This window comes from Sphaeramia orbicularis, chromosome 7 (assembly GCF_902148855.1).
Source record: "Sphaeramia orbicularis chromosome 7, fSphaOr1.1, whole genome shotgun sequence".
Taxonomy (NCBI): domain Eukaryota; kingdom Metazoa; phylum Chordata; class Actinopteri; order Kurtiformes; family Apogonidae; genus Sphaeramia; species Sphaeramia orbicularis.
In genome coordinates this window covers 28,927,358-28,933,575 of record NC_043963.1, presented here as the reverse complement: position 1 = coordinate 28,933,575, position 6,218 = coordinate 28,927,358, and positions in this window count along the sequence as shown.

Below are 6,218 nucleotides of genomic sequence, written 5' to 3'. Positions count from 1 at the left end.
GATTGTATTGCTCAGCTGATTATTGTTACAAACACATTTTTCCTTCCTGAAGTAAATCAGCTCAGTTTCATCCTGTTTGCAGCAATTCAAGTAAGGGAGGCGGGCCTTTACATCAGATTAGACTGACTTCTCTTGTTTGCTAACACAGTAAAATCCCACACATGTGTAAGACTTTGTGGCAGGGTGTAATGTTTGTTGTAGCAGTGGCAACGTGGTGTAACCTCACAGGGGATTGGGTCCAGACACGCCACCAGGGGGTTCCACCATTGGCTGATGCCATCGTACACTGCACAGCCACTGGCAAGCTCAGTGGAACAACAATCCTTCAGCAAGGGAGGGACGTGGTGGAAAGGACAGTTATATTTTGTTTTAGTGTAAACACCCAACATCTCATTCCGGCTAGACAGAGTTACTTGACTTGCTTCACACTAAAGTGCACATTTATAGTAAATATGAGAAAGTGTGTTTATTTTGTGTAAGTTATGCCCCGTTGAAATGAGCCTGGGTTTGAAATGTGTCAGAAGACTTTTGGGTTCTTTATCTCATTTAAATCACACGTTTCAGAAAATCCTCCTGCAGCATAAAAATGCATTGGTGTCATCAAAAGTAGTGCATTACAATGAGAGCCAAGCCACTGGCTGACCACTAGCTGTCTATTTTTGCAACAGTTTTACTATATGTGTTTATCCATTCTATTTCTGCATTCTGACAAGCCACACAGGCTGGTTAAAATGAACCCAAAGGCCCTACTTTCCTGACCTACAACAGCACCATCTAGTGGCTGCAGCTTCATAATGAGTATCCGCTTGTACTGTATCAGGATTAATCTTCTACAGAAATGACAGTTCCTGCACTGCCCGTGTGGTTGAAAGGCTGATAAGATGAAAACACACTCTGATGCCTGTCTGACTGCAGCTGATCAGATAAATTTCACCTAACAATGCAGACTCTATGCTTTAGAGGAGTGAAAGTGTGACACATTTTTGTATCTTACTCAGCTAGAGCTTTTCGACATAATCTGCACAACCAGTAAGCCAGTGGTTCCCAGCCTTTTTTGGCTCATGACCTCATTTTAACGTCACAAATTTCTGGTGACTCTAGGCCAGGAGTGTCAAAACTCATTTTAGTTCAGGGGCCACATTTAGCCTAATATGATCTAAAGTGGGCCAGACCAATAAAATAATAGGTTAAGAACTGATAAATAATGACAACACCAAAGTTTCCTCTATGTTTTTGAGTGAAAAAAGTAAAATTCCGTAGTGAAAATGTTTACATCTATGAACTGTACTTGTACATAACATGAACAAATATGAACAACCTGAAAATTCTTAAGAAAAGTAAGTGTAATTTTAACAATATTACGCCTCAGTTTATCATTTATACATGTGCATCACAACTTGCAGATCACAGTGGATCTACAAATACACAAAATATTTAGTAACAGGCAGAATATTGTTAAAATTCTACATGCATCTCTTAAATTTCATATTGTTCATATTTGTTCAGGTTATTCACATTTTTTGTAAAAGGTTAGTCTGTAAATGTAAACATTTTTGTGTAATTTTACTTTTTTTACGCTAAAAAAAGACAAAAATTTGCGTTTATCATTATTTATAGGTTATAATGATTGTATTTTACTGGTCTGACCCACTTCAGATTGAACTGACCTAAAATGATTTTCACATCCTTGATTGTTAATATTTTCATTATAATTTTTGCATTTTACAAATTCATCCGAGGGGCCGGATAGGACCCTTTGATGGGCCGGTTTTGGCCCCTGGGCCGCATGTTTGACACCTGTGCTCTAGACATTCAAAACTGAGACTTTTTTTTTTCCTTGCTGAAATTAGTTTGTTTTTGATCATGTAATAGTTTGCTATACTATGTTGCAAATAAACATTAAATTTAGATGACATTTAGTCTATATAATGTATATTATTATGGACAGAGGCAGAAAAACTAGGTGTAGATTACTGCACAAAGTGAGAATTTTATTTTCCTTGGTCAGGATATGTACAGTCAGTCCAGCTTGTATTTACAAGGCTGCAAATTAATACTGAACAGAAAATAACTCAAACTGAATTATGAAAGAGCTGCAGCATCTTAAATTGGCCACAATGAACATTTGAAAAATAAACAGTACCACAGTGCTTCAGTTTCAGCTTCAGAGTTTGTCATGTCTTTTATGTATTGTGATTATCTCTCTCAACTCACCATATATTTTTTATTAGTAAGGTTTTTTGTTTTTTTTTATCAGTTACTAAAAATTTCAGGCAACCCCACATAGGGTCCCAACCCCAAGGTGGAAAAACACTCCAGTAAACCAATCTGAAATACAGGCCTTATAGCCAGCTTGATTTGACAGTAATAGCTTATAAATGCCATGAATGTTTTCTAATTGGTCTGTGTTGTATGATTTTTTTTGTAAGATATTGTGTCTTATAATGGCTTCTGTCAAAGTGAGGGTGAGAACCTTCAGTGTATAATTATGTAACTATAGTAAGACAAATATATTCTGTTGATGTCCAGCACCTCCAGCAGATGGCAACAACAAACCCCGTTATACCTACAGTACTCATCGTAACTACTTAATATTTTAGTTTTGCAAACATTATACATGTTGGTATTTATCTAAAACACACCTCCAGAGGGCTCACCATGCTATGTTCCAAAGGTCACAGTTGATCACACTTTATTTACACAGTTCATGCTACATTATGTTATGTTTTCTGTGGATTGTACAGCAGATGGTCAGTGTGGTTTGGCCCCGTAGGACACAAGTATAGTTCATGTTGTGCAGCAGCTTGGCAGACAGCTGGCAAGAGTCTAGACGGAAGCTCCTCAGCTGGAGCTTCAGAGTTCTTCAATGGCCTTTAGAGTCACGAGGATTGGTCAGCTTGCTTGGTTTGGAATGAATCATTTGGAAACCTTACAGCTACAAGGTGCATTTTCTTTGACAAAAATGCATGCTGATAAATTGATATGAAATTTGAATATTCTGAAGTCGAGAACACAACATAAACATGATAGAAAGCATTTTTCTGTGTTATTGACAGGATAAAGTAAAACTATAAATCAGATCTAATCTATTACACTTTTTTGTGATAGTGCAACAGCATCAGCCTTAAATATACCCGAAATAATGAGGCTGTTTCCTATACCTGACAGAAAAACAAAATCTGTGCAAACCTTGACAGTTTCCATCTCGGGTGAGAAGCGTCACAATCAATTATCACTCCTGTTGTGTGAAACTAAACTCTAATATGTTATCCATCAGGAATTAGAAACAAAGGGTGTCAGTACTAATATAACAGTGACAATATTAAAGTACAGGTAACAGTTTTCTAGGATTGATAGAAAAACAAAACAAAAAAAATCCATTACTTTTTTTTTTTTTTTTTTTTTAGTAAACTTCTACTTTGTTGTTTAAGTGTTTGTTAAATGCAACATTGCATTTTTGCCAGTTTTAAAGATACCTAAGATGTCATCACTTATTATTAGCTATAAGTGGTTTTACATTAATACAGTCACAAGTTCAAAAAAATATATCAGTATATTTCCAGTGAGTATAGAGATGGCTTTAAATTACAATTACGTTACAACTTGGCGCATATTATTTAACCTACATTATAATATGGTTGTTATTTCCTGTTTAGTAAATACATTTATTGAATTCACTCACACACAGAATCAAGAATTCAATAATCTTTTTAATTGTCATACCAGCACACATTTACACATGAGACGGTACGAAATTTAATACTTGAGGTCCCAGATTTAGCCTAATGAAATCTATATATATAAACAATATGTACATAAAAAAAAGACTTTTGTATATATTATTTAAAAAAAAAAAAAAAAAAAAAAAACACCTATGTATAAAAACACTTGTGCATGTGCAAAGGGGAGGAAGTCTGATTGGCCACTGGTCAAATTGCACTTAATATTGTGTAAAGTGTTCAGTGTGCAAGGGTGAGGACTATAAGGGTGGGGGGGGGGGGGGGGCACCATCTGAGTTCAATAGTTTAACAGCTTCTGGAAAAAAGCTGTTTCTCAGCTTGATCGGACCCATATATCTCAGACATTTACATTAAAAGCAAAGTGTCTTATCATGACAATAAACGTGTAAAGGACGTCCTCAAGTTGTTGATGCTGTCATTGTTCACTTTTTGTTCATTGAAGCTACAGAGGAAAAGATATTTATTTCCAACCCAAAGTATTAAGCAAGAATATGTGAATAAACAACATGACTCTATGTGCAGAGTGAACACCGTTATAGACTTTAATCAACTGATATAACTGAGGTTAATTATTCTTACCTCAGCTGTAGATGTCCTTTTGGTTTTTCCACAGTGGCTCACTTTTGCAGTAGAGGCTGATGTTGTTGTTTATGATTCACATTTGCCTGCAGTCACTGTCTCCAGCTGGACCAGGTACTCAGGATGAACATATACTGAGTCATAATGTTTCAGTGAAGTCGCTTAATTTGCATTCCTCCTGATGCATCTTGGTCTGGGAATGCTCCTCGGGGCTAGACTGTGTTTATGTCCTGTGTGGGAGGTTTGAGGATCAGATTAGCAGCAGGACTCTGTAAATGTACTCTTTGGGGATCCATTGACCCCCTAATATTATATTATACAACTTTGCTAAGGAGGCAGTGTAATAAATGATGGCTTCAAAGGTGACATTAACATTTTTATATCTCACAAATGACTGGTTTATTGATGAATTAATCATTAACTGCTTTAACCCATAAAGACGCAGTGCTACCTTAATGGCAGTTCCAAAATTAATTTTTCTCTCTATTTAACCTTTCCTAAGTGATTTTTTTTCGCCATTTATTGTAATACTGAACGTCCAAATGGGTCATATCTGATGACCGTGAAAAGATGACAAACTGCATTTTACACCGATTATTTACATGTATTGATGGGGTTAGTGGATCAACAGGTATTTAACTTTTTATATCAGTAAATGATATTGGTTGCCAGTGGATGTTTGGGTCTTTATGGGTTAATGTAAATTCAGTGAACCCACTGTGGCAAATAAAACAAATAGAAATCACAAAATAACAACAGAAAAAAAGCAGAGTGGTATGTTATCGCAACTTCTTGTTCATGCATGTGAGTCAGAGCAGTGTATATCTGATTAACCCATAAAGACCCAAACATCCACCATCTACCAAAACCATCTACTGATCTAAACTGTTAATACCTGTTGATCCATTAATCCAGTGGTTCCCAACCTTTTTTGGCTCGTGACCCCATGTAAACTTCACAAATTTCTGGCAACCCCAGACATTCAAAACTGAGCCTTTTTTTTTTTTTTTTGCTAAAATTAATTTGTTTTTGATCATGTAATAGTTTGCTGTACTATGTTGCAAATAAACATTAATTTTAGAAGACATTTAGGCTATATAATATATATTTTTATGTATGGAGGCAGAAAAAGCCAGGTGTAGATTACTGCACAAAGTGAGAATTTTTTTTTCCTTGGTCAGGACATGTACAGTCAGTCCAGCTTGGATTTACAAGGCTGACAATTAATACTGAACAAAAAAGAACTCAAACTATGAATTATGAAAGAGCTGCAGCATCTGAAACTGACCACAATGAACATTTGAAAGATAAACAGTACCACAGTGCTTCAGTTTTAGCTTCAGAGTTTGTAGTTTGTTTTTTTATGTATTATGATTGTCTCTGTCAGCTCACCATATATTTTTTATTAGTAAGTTTTTTTAATTTTATTTTTATCAATCACTAGAAATTTCAGATGACCCCATTTGAATTCCAGGTGACCCCACGTGGGGTCCCGACCCAAAGGTGGAAAAACACTGCATTAATCCTATCCATTCATGTAAATAATTGGCGTAAAATACAGTTATTCATCTTTTTATGGTCATCACATATGATCCGTTTGGACGTTCAGAGGCTCAGTAATTACTGTGGAAACACCGTCATCATCTACAACATTGATTCACCAGTAAAACCCATAGCGTTTGATAAGTGACAGTGGATGGAGACACTTAGTTTATATTCAGTTAATGACATATTTGCTGAAAAAGTCACTTCTTCTTCAATTTTGTCTGTTTTTGATGTAAAAACCAGTAACTTTATTCTTAGCTTTTATGAAGATCTACATGATTAGTAAGTTAAATGCTGAAAAATACTGGATTTCCACTGAAAAAATACAAAATAATAGGATAATATTACAACAAA